Source organism: Melospiza melodia, chromosome 2 (genome assembly GCF_035770615.1).
Source record: "Melospiza melodia melodia isolate bMelMel2 chromosome 2, bMelMel2.pri, whole genome shotgun sequence".
In the NCBI taxonomy this organism is placed as follows: domain Eukaryota; kingdom Metazoa; phylum Chordata; class Aves; order Passeriformes; family Passerellidae; genus Melospiza; species Melospiza melodia.
Genome location: NC_086195.1, coordinates 139,224,711 through 139,234,082, shown reverse-complemented (window position 1 = coordinate 139,234,082; position 9,372 = coordinate 139,224,711).

The window sequence follows — 9,372 nt, the reverse complement described above, 5'->3', positions numbered from 1 at the left end:
GGCTAGGTACTCACCCGCTTCCTGCTCTGTTTGTTGTGGTACATTTGGAGACCCTTGCAATATGCATCTCCCACTGTGGATGGAAGTGGTGTTATTCCTCTGCAGGAACGAAGGGAAAACACAGCTCTTTCTGTGCTGTGACACAAAAGTATCACGTTTCTACTAATTTTAGGTGTCATGACAAAATCTGTGTGTTATCCAGGCTAAAAACCAGTGGTAGAACTGGAAGTGGAATATTGGTGTCCCATTTCAGTCATCGCCCTTGCCTTTGCCCACTCTTTGCTGGGGAAGCTCTTGGGCACCTTTGTTTTCACATCCTGAGAGTGCCCAAAGAGCATCACCTCTCCAAAATGAAATGGGTCTTCATCAAAACCTGTCACAGGAACATGAGAGACTGAGCAAGGCTGGCTGGGCCTGAAAAAAGTCCAGAGCAGAGGAATCACAGCCATTCGCAAAAAACCAAATGCTGTTGACCCAGTAAAGGACTGACATGGAGTCTTGGACCCCAGAAGGAAGATGTGGACATCAGACCATCTTGGAGAGGAGCCTACAAAGTTCCAGCTCCCTCCTTTGCTTCTGCTGTAGGAGAAGACAGCATCCAGCCCCTGGCACCTGGGCTGTTTGTGGGTCAGGAAGCTGCACAGCTGGCATCTGGTATTAGACACATCCAGGTTGTCCCATATAATAAAAAACCATATGTGTGCTTGTGGGACAGCTCCTCTATACCCTGGAATCCAGGGCTCACCTTTTCAAGGCTGAGGAGCTCTGCTACCTGATAAATAGCTGGTATTGTGCAAAATGGGATGTGGTCCCTGGGAGCTGTAAGGTCAGGTATCAGGGCAGCACTCTGAGCACATTCCTCAGACCAAAGCAGCTTTATAGAAACCACAGCAGGCACTCAAAGACCTGCTTCCTGTGACCACAGAGAGATTTGGAGACGCCACAGCCCCTCTAGGTGACCTGTTCTTTCACTTTCTTTGCAATTAGGAAAGCTGCCTGACTATCCTGAAGAACTGGCAGGTGCTTCAGTCCCTTGAAAATGCAGTTTTTGCACGCATCTGCTGCTGTTTCCCTGTTCAGCCACCTCTGTCTGTGCAGGCTGCTTCCAGCTTTGTCAGTCTTTCCCTGCAGGATGTTTTCTGGGCCCCGTGCAGCTTTTCCCTTTGCTGGCCTGACCCCAGCTGCCTCTCCCGCAGCGTGAGCGCTCAGAGCTGCGTGTGGGGCTCTCTGCAGAGGTTTCCCCCCTGCCTGGTGGGTTATGTCCCGTTTACACATCCCACTGGGATGTTTGATTTCCTCTTGGCGTGTGACGGCGCGGCGCTGCTTGCGCTTGGCTCGTGACCATCAGGCCCCTCTCTGCAGGTTTGCTGTCTAGCAGGTTGTGTCTCCACTGTGTGCTCAGGCTGTTGGCTGCTCCTGTCTATCTGCAGCCCCATTTTCATGGGGGTGTTGAGCAGCTTTTGGCACCAGTTTGTGGGGGATGCTGCTGTCTGTCTTAGCCCTGTCTCGGTGAAGCTTTAACTCTTGGGCCGGTTTCCATCTGTTTGACAGAGAAGCAGATGCTCCTGGGATATTAAACTCCTAAGGTTTCATGGAAAGTGGCAAGTGGATGAAGGAAAGGAGGCAGGCCACCAAGGGAAGGCTGCAGTGTTAGCTGCCCACCTGGTGCCTGGTTTGTGTTTAGGGGATACGGAAAGGAAATGCAGATGTGTAAGGGCAGGGGAAAGGAAGGAAAGAACTGCTTTTCTCTATCAACTGTTAACAATAAATCTATACACGTAGCTTATATGCTAATTTTGGGCTGTTTATCCAGGTTTTCATTTGGATTGTTTCCTTAGTTTGCCCAAGAATACCTTGGGAGCCTACAAACTTTGGTGAAGTCAAGAATATATGATGCCTGCTGCTTATCCCTTCCCACCAGGTTTTCAGTATTATTGCAAAGGAGATAGGTAGGTCTGCTTTGGTTTTGTTCAAAACAAACAGAAAAGTAGTGGTTTGGTTTTTTTCTTGCATTCTTTTTAGTATTTTTAAGTACTTTGTCCCTGTACCTCCCTGGGGATTAAAGTTAAAAAGATGGTGCACACTTTCCACTTCTTTTTAAATATAATTTTGCCCTACTTGCCTCACTTGGTATCTCACACCTTCTCAGATATTACCACAGCAAACTACTAATAGATGGCTTGACAGCCCATTCTTTATGTGGCCTAGGATGAACCTCATCAAGACCATCTTTCTAGTCAAAATCTGAATTATTTAGGCTGCTACTCATTACCAGAGTGCTGGGGACAGCCCCTACCCTACTGTGGCAGTCACGTGTGTGGGTCAATCTCCAAAAGCTGTGTGAGCTCTCTGAGTGACCTGGGTTTGGTGCACCCCCCAGAATTGTGCTGTCCCCCTCACTCAGCCACCTCAGGAGCCCATGGCAGGTCTGTGGAGGGATCTTTTCTGCAAACAAAAAGCTGCAGACTGCTGCAACACGAGATTGTTGTGTCTGGTGGACTGGGAGGAAAAGGTTGGCAGAGAGAGGGAGGTTTCTCCATCAACTTTCTTCCTCTGTGCCCTTTTTGCTCAGTTAACCTGAGCCCCATAAGTAGCAGCTTCCCATTCATGCAGGTGTTAATTTAAGTTTGTAAGTGTGCCTAGGGCCATGATGAAAGGGTCTGCAAGGAGAATGTGTGTTTTTGCAGCAGTGGGCTTTTCCCCCTGGTTTTTTTCGGGCTTTGCTGGGTCTCTGCCAAACCTTTAGCTAACTAAATGTTTAGGATGTATTTTTTTCCATGAGTAGACTTTGCATTCCATCTGGTTCCTGCAGCCCCTGCCTGTTTTGTTTATCCTTTGGCCTTGGTCCTTGGCAGCTTAGACAAAGCAGAACCACTCACAGAACTCTGAACCTTCCTTAGCTGTTAAGAAACTGCTACATTGGATCTTCCTGCTGCTGGATTGTTTTGGTCCTTCTCAAATCACCTGCTCCTCCCTCTTTTCTTCCAGAGGATAATATGGCATTATGTAATTATTATTGTTATAGTTGCAGTTGCACAGGGCAGGAAGGGAGTAATGCTTTGCAGGGCAGAAGAAGTAATGTGGAGGAGCTGTGAGGCTTGAGGTGGGAAGGATGGATGAGAGGTGGGAAGGATGGATGAGAGGTGATGGGGTGGAATCTGGCTCAGTTTGCTGCCACAGCAGGCAGGAGGAACCAGCTCAGTGTCCTTTTAGCCAGCTGCACTCCCCAGAAAAGATTCTGACTGTGGTGGTGTGGGACTGACAAGATTAACATGTGTAAGTGTGCTGTACCTACTCCTTATAGGGGTGAGAGGAACTTTCATTTCTAGGGCTGTCGACTAAGTGTGAAAATTGACCTGCTGGGGGTAGAACACCGGTTTTATCATTATTTTAAGCATGAGGGAATTAATGGGTGAGTGCTGGAAGCAGTATGGCATACCAGGAGGGGCTGTGACTGCTCCCAGCCCCCTCGTGGGTTGCTAATAGGGAGGAGAGGTCCAGTGTCCCATTTGAAAGAGAAGGGCCATGACCAATCGATGTTCAATGCGGCGGCAATGCCTCGCGCGGTGGCCGCGGGATAAAAAGGCAGAGAGGCAGCCTGAACTGTAAAGACATTTCATTTCCCTGGTAATGAGGGAGACACACTGTGGCAATGAAACCAGCGAGAGAGAGGCTGAGATGCTAATTTCTGCTCCTGCTGCCGCTGCTGCTTTGATCTGAAGCAAATGCCCGTTTTAAATTGCGAGCGGATGCGAGTCAGATATCATCCAGCCAGTGGCTTACAGGCTTAATGGAGTGGGACGTGCGCTGCTGCCTGGTAATGTTGGGAGAGGCAGGCAATTCAGAGAGGAATTACTGAAGGGCTAAAGAGACAGGGAGCAAGGGTAGGGGGGATGTCACAGGCTAACTCTGTGGGGCACAGTGTCCCCTGCTTTCTGTCCTTGGGAGGCTGTCCTGGCGTCACTTGCCCGCGTTTGAAGGCACACATCCTGCAAGGGCAACCTGCTCTTTGAACATCAATTTGGGGCATTCTCCAGGTGAGGCAAAGGCATGGGAATTTAGGTGTTGTTCATTTTGTGCTATCATTTGGGCCTTTAATTGAACATGAGCAAGATAACTGACAAAGATATTCTGGGACAGACCCAGAGGCTCTTTGGGATGGAGTCGTTAATCCAGAAGCAGTGACTGGGAGCCTGGTAGCTGATACTGGACAATGGCATCTTCTGGAGATTCTTTTGGGGAAAGACCTGAATTATCTTGAAGAACTAATGTCTAAATATTTATTATATTTATATTTATTATACTCTTCACTAACACAAGGCTTTTGGGTCTAGGATGAGGCTGGAGTTTGTTGTGTGCCTCCTGTGGGTATCCAGAGGTTTGGAGGTCTCTGCAAGATGCTGCACTTGGCCACGCAGTCTTGAGAAATCTGAGGGACCTGCAGGCGCCTGCAGGGAGGATTGACCTCTGCACTAAGCAAAGAAATGGTCTGGCTATTGAAAAAGGCTCACAGATCTGTGAGGTTCTTTGAAGGAGTCAGCATGCGAATGGGGAAAATCTCGTGGCTGTAGTCTGTGTGGAGCCAAAAGAGGCTCCACAATGTCCATGGTTATTACAGAAACTAAGTAATGGAGGGACAAAACTGGCAGCTCCTCGCAGGGCTAAGCTATTTGTTAAAAATACCAGGCAGAAAAGAAGGTAAGTGGTTCTGACAGAAAAGGGAGGTCACCAGCGATGAGACCTGTGCTGCTCTGCGAACGCAGAAATGGGCTGGAAAAGAGGATGATTGCTAAACAAAGAAAGATAATATTAAGTTGATCAAGGCATTAGCAGCAAGGGCTGACTCTGATGAAATTCACAGGGTGCTATGAGACTGAGTGGCTGGTAATGAAACAGGAGATGACTTTTGTGTAGGTGACTGTAAAGTGAGAGATGGTGGCAAAAACTAACCAGTCTCAGCTTCAGGTATGAAACGATGGGGTCTGAGCTGACCACTGTCATTCAGAAGCAAAACCTTCATGTGAGAATAGCCAGGTGTGTGTAACAGCTGCACGACGATCAGAACAGCCAAGATAGCAAAAACAGGAGTGAGTTATCAGGAAATAAAGACAAAAACATAATTCTGCTGCTGTGTACACCTGGGGAGCATTCACACCTTCCATGAAGGGCTGTTCCTCCTCCCCCGCAAAGGACAGCATACCTAGGCAGGGCACAGGGAGGGCTGGAAAACAGTTTGGGGTTTTTTCCAAAATATGCTTTTAAAAGCATTAGAATTCCCTTTCAGTACAGTAAATCATGTTAATCTGTAGGCCACTAGGCAAGATGAAGCTTTTAGATTATCCATTATCCTTTCTTTTTCTACAGCATTCAAAGACTTCACACTATCACAATAAGATAGTTGAGAATTTTTTCTGCTTAATAAATGAGGGAACTTAGAGATAGGGGTTTGCTGTGAAACAGGCAAAGAAATAGGAAATCTGTTTTTTTAGAATATCTCTAGAGAAAGAGACAAGAGAAAAGACTGGCTCTAATAGTGAGAATCAAAGGGAAAAATCTCTCTGCTGGATCCAAAATAAGTTTCCATAGAAACAGATTTTTCAGAGAATGAATTACTGCAGTATGAAATTAAGATTGTGGATCTAATTCTGCAAAATATTTAAGCATGTTCTTTGCTTATCCCTGTTCAGTTCAAGATGCAAGTGTGTGATTTCCATGGAGGCTTATGTGCTTTATTTGATGGAGGTAGAAATAAGGACAAGCTGCACTGAAGTGGGATCCAGGTTTTCTTGTGCTTCCTTGTCACTGACAAACTTGCAACTTATTTTTTATGGCAGCATGTGTTGCTTTGCTGTCAGAAATGTGTAGGCCCCAGTGCCTCAATCTGAGAGTTCAGCACAAAGTTCCATCAGACTCTTGCCACTGCTGGGGAGTGGAGTCAGCAGAGTTTTTACATTGCTGGGGAACGTTATTGTTTTGTTAATTAACTTTTTTTTTTCTATTTATGTGCAGGTTTAAGTTTAAATGGGATACTTATTCTGTAAATGAATGCCATGGTGATTATCAGATAATTAATTTGAGAAGTGATGGTATAAGAGGTTGAGATTTTCTCATAATCTGTCTTTTGTGCACCTCTGTTTGTGACCCACAGATATTTTAAACACAGGATAGGTTCTTAATATTTTGCATGCTAATTGCTTTTATTGTAAGTGTGTACTGCTAAATGATTTGGTTTAGTTTAAGCTATTTAAAGCTGTTTTGTATATATTTTTCTCCCCTCTGTGTTGTGACTTTTTTCTCAGCTGAATTAACAGGACAAATAAGGCTTGACTCAGAGTTTTATTTCCATTTACTGTACTTGGAATAGATGAAGCTCTTGTGTAGCCAAGCTGCAGCTACTCTTCTTTCCGTGTTCTTATTCCCTCTTTATTTCACATATTCCTCTTTATTTCACATCTTCCAGCTTTTTATTTTGGGAGGTGTATATATGTAGACCCTCTTCCAAGCATTTCCCAGCAGCACTACAGAGCCCAAAAAATGAACTTAAGCCTAGTGCTAATAGTGCTTTGGGACTCTGTTTGAGATGATGCAGGACAAATAATCCTCATGGAAATTGCATATAATTTTTTTTGTTCCCTTCTCTGAGCCCTTGTGCTTGTCCCAGCCAAAATAAACTCTCAAGGCATTTAAACAATCCATCTTCAGATAATATTCATGTCAGTGTTCCATCTTAACGTGGAAGCTCTTGACTTGCTTGGTTCCAGGTGAACAAATTCCCCTGCTGGTCACCCAGCTGTGGCTGCAGGGGTTCCTGCCTGCCCTGGGGTGGTGATGGTCACAGATGCTGAACCTGGAGTCCAAATCCTTAGCAGGGGAACAGCAGCAGCAGCTGAAACTCTCCCCTGGCACCACTGAGCTTCAGTGTTCCCTTACAGCTGGAAAGCATTCTTTCTCAAAATTTCCCCTGACAGGGAGATGGAAGGCACACTTCATCTCCTGGAGACTCCTTGTGCTTGCTTGGCTGGCATCCTCCCCTCCTCCTCCTCCTCCTCTCTGCTTTGGGACAGATTTTTTGTTTAGTCAGTGCCTGCCACACTGGTACCATCAAAAGGGCACATCAGTGGTGGCAGAAGTTCTGCCTCTCCTTTGGTGCTGGTTTTCAGCTCCCAGCTTTGCAAGGTGTGAGGGAAGGATGCTGTCAGAGGACATTCCATTCCTGCAGCAAAACCACTGAGGGGAGCCTAAAGGACAACTTTTCTTCTCTGATGATTTCAAATCCCTGAGGAGGCCATGACCTGTGTCAGGGACCAAAATGTTGAACAGATTTGCATGGGAAAAGCAGATTTTTCTCCCCTTTTGCTGCCTCCTCAGACCTCTGGCCCCACATGCTCAGCAGAGAAGAAGCCAACCTTGCTCACTCCCCTGCCAGGCATCCCAGGCCCACCACACAAACTGTGGAGCTGCACAAACCTTCCTCTGTGCTTCAGACCCGAGCCAGGTGAGTACATCCCCCCACAGAGCAGCCTTGCTGGCCCCCAAGCCAGACACATCTCCCCTTTGAACTTGCAAAGCCTGCAGTTTGCACGCTCAGCTGAAGCAGTGAGAATGGATAAAACCAATCTATTTTTAATCCAGTGCAAGATCTCTTACTCTTGGCTATTTTTTTTTCATAATTGGTTCTGTTTTCTGCTAATGATCTGAAATTTAGCATCTATTTTTGCCTCAGATATTCTGATAACTGGTGCTGAGGAAGAAGATTAAGACTGTTTTTAGCACTGAAGGCTGCAGGACATATGGATGCTGCAGACCTGTTAGTGACAGACAGAAAGTTGTTTGGAGGCAACAGGACAGATTGTCTGGGATTCCTGGCTGAGTCCCAAGGAAAGGCTGATGAGGTAAGCAGTGCTGGGAAAATCCTGTTAGGGAAGGAAAGGAGCAGGCTGGAGCTGAGAGATCACTGGATGCACTGCACCGAATATGCAGTTTCTCTTCAAAATTGAATTCACTTTTGGCACAGAAATGGGATTCATATTCCTCTCTTTGGTGCACTTGCTTCCTTAGCAGGCTGGTGAGGCACTCTGGACTGTCCAGCTTTTTGTAATGGGTTAAGACCAAAACCTTGTTCTGTACCATTGAGGCAGCTGGTTCAGGTTGGGATCAGACATTTCTGTCTCCATCCCATTTGCAGATCCACAGTGTGGGATGAACATCTGGAGCAATATCCCCACATCTGGTGCCTGTTGATATGACAGAAGTCAGAAGCTCCAGTGTAGAAATGTTCCTTGCTGAGCTGGAGGGGGCTGTTTCCAAATTCAGGCAGGGCATTTTGGTCAGTGGGAATGTGTACACAGACTTTTGGTAACCACCACCATCCCTGCAGCCCTGGGAGCTGCCCTGTGGCTGCAGTCTGTTTCCATGCTGGGCATGTTTTACACTTCCCTTTGGTCTAAGGGTGATTTGTGCCCCTTCCCCTACAAGAGGTGGATTAGCTGTGATTTATTTGGGACAGGCTTGGGACTGGTGATTTGTGTGCTGCTGTGGGTGTAGGAGTTGTGTGATCTCATGCAAAGGGTGATTGCTGCAAAGTGCAAAGGCACAGATTAGGATGAATGACACTCTGGGTCCAAGAGCTGAATGGGGATGTGGGTGGAATATCCAAAACCCTTCAGGTGCATTCTTAAATGCTTCCTCTTCCACTCCCTGCACCCTTCTGATTATGGATAACAAAGTGGCAGTTTTGTCTCCCCTTTCATTCTCTGCTTTTTCAGGAGGAGGTAAGAGGAGAAGCAAAGGACTGAATTCTTCTGCAGAAGAAAAGAAGCAGAAAAGGGGTCTGCAAGCAGAGACAATGCTGCTCCTGGTCAAGGGCATGTGCTGTCTGGTGAGGGCACAGCCATGATTCCCTCTGGTAGGAGATGGGAGAGGGAATTTTGGGAGGGATGGATGGAGGCAGTGTCCCTGAGTAGCAGGAAAAGTGCCTGGGAGGGGCCCTGCACAGGGGTCAGGAGGGGCGAGGACCTGGAGGGAAGCTGGAGTCTGGAGATGGGACCAGTGTCAGAAGCACAGAACAGCCCAGGCTGGAAGAGACCTCCCAAGGTCATCTGGTTCAACCTTTCATGGGAAACAGAGAGTGTAGATGAGATTCTCTGGCACCCTGTGCAGTCACATCTTGAAAACTTCCAGCGATGAGGCTCCACCACATCCCAGGGGAGTCATTCCAGTGATTGATTTGTTCTCACTGTAAAAAAACATATTTGTTATATCCAGATGAAATCTCTCCTCCTACAACTTGTACCCTCTCCATGTGGCTCCTTGTGAAGAGAGAACCTCTGTCTAAATTGCAGTGACTCTTTAGGTCCTGGAAAACTGTGATGA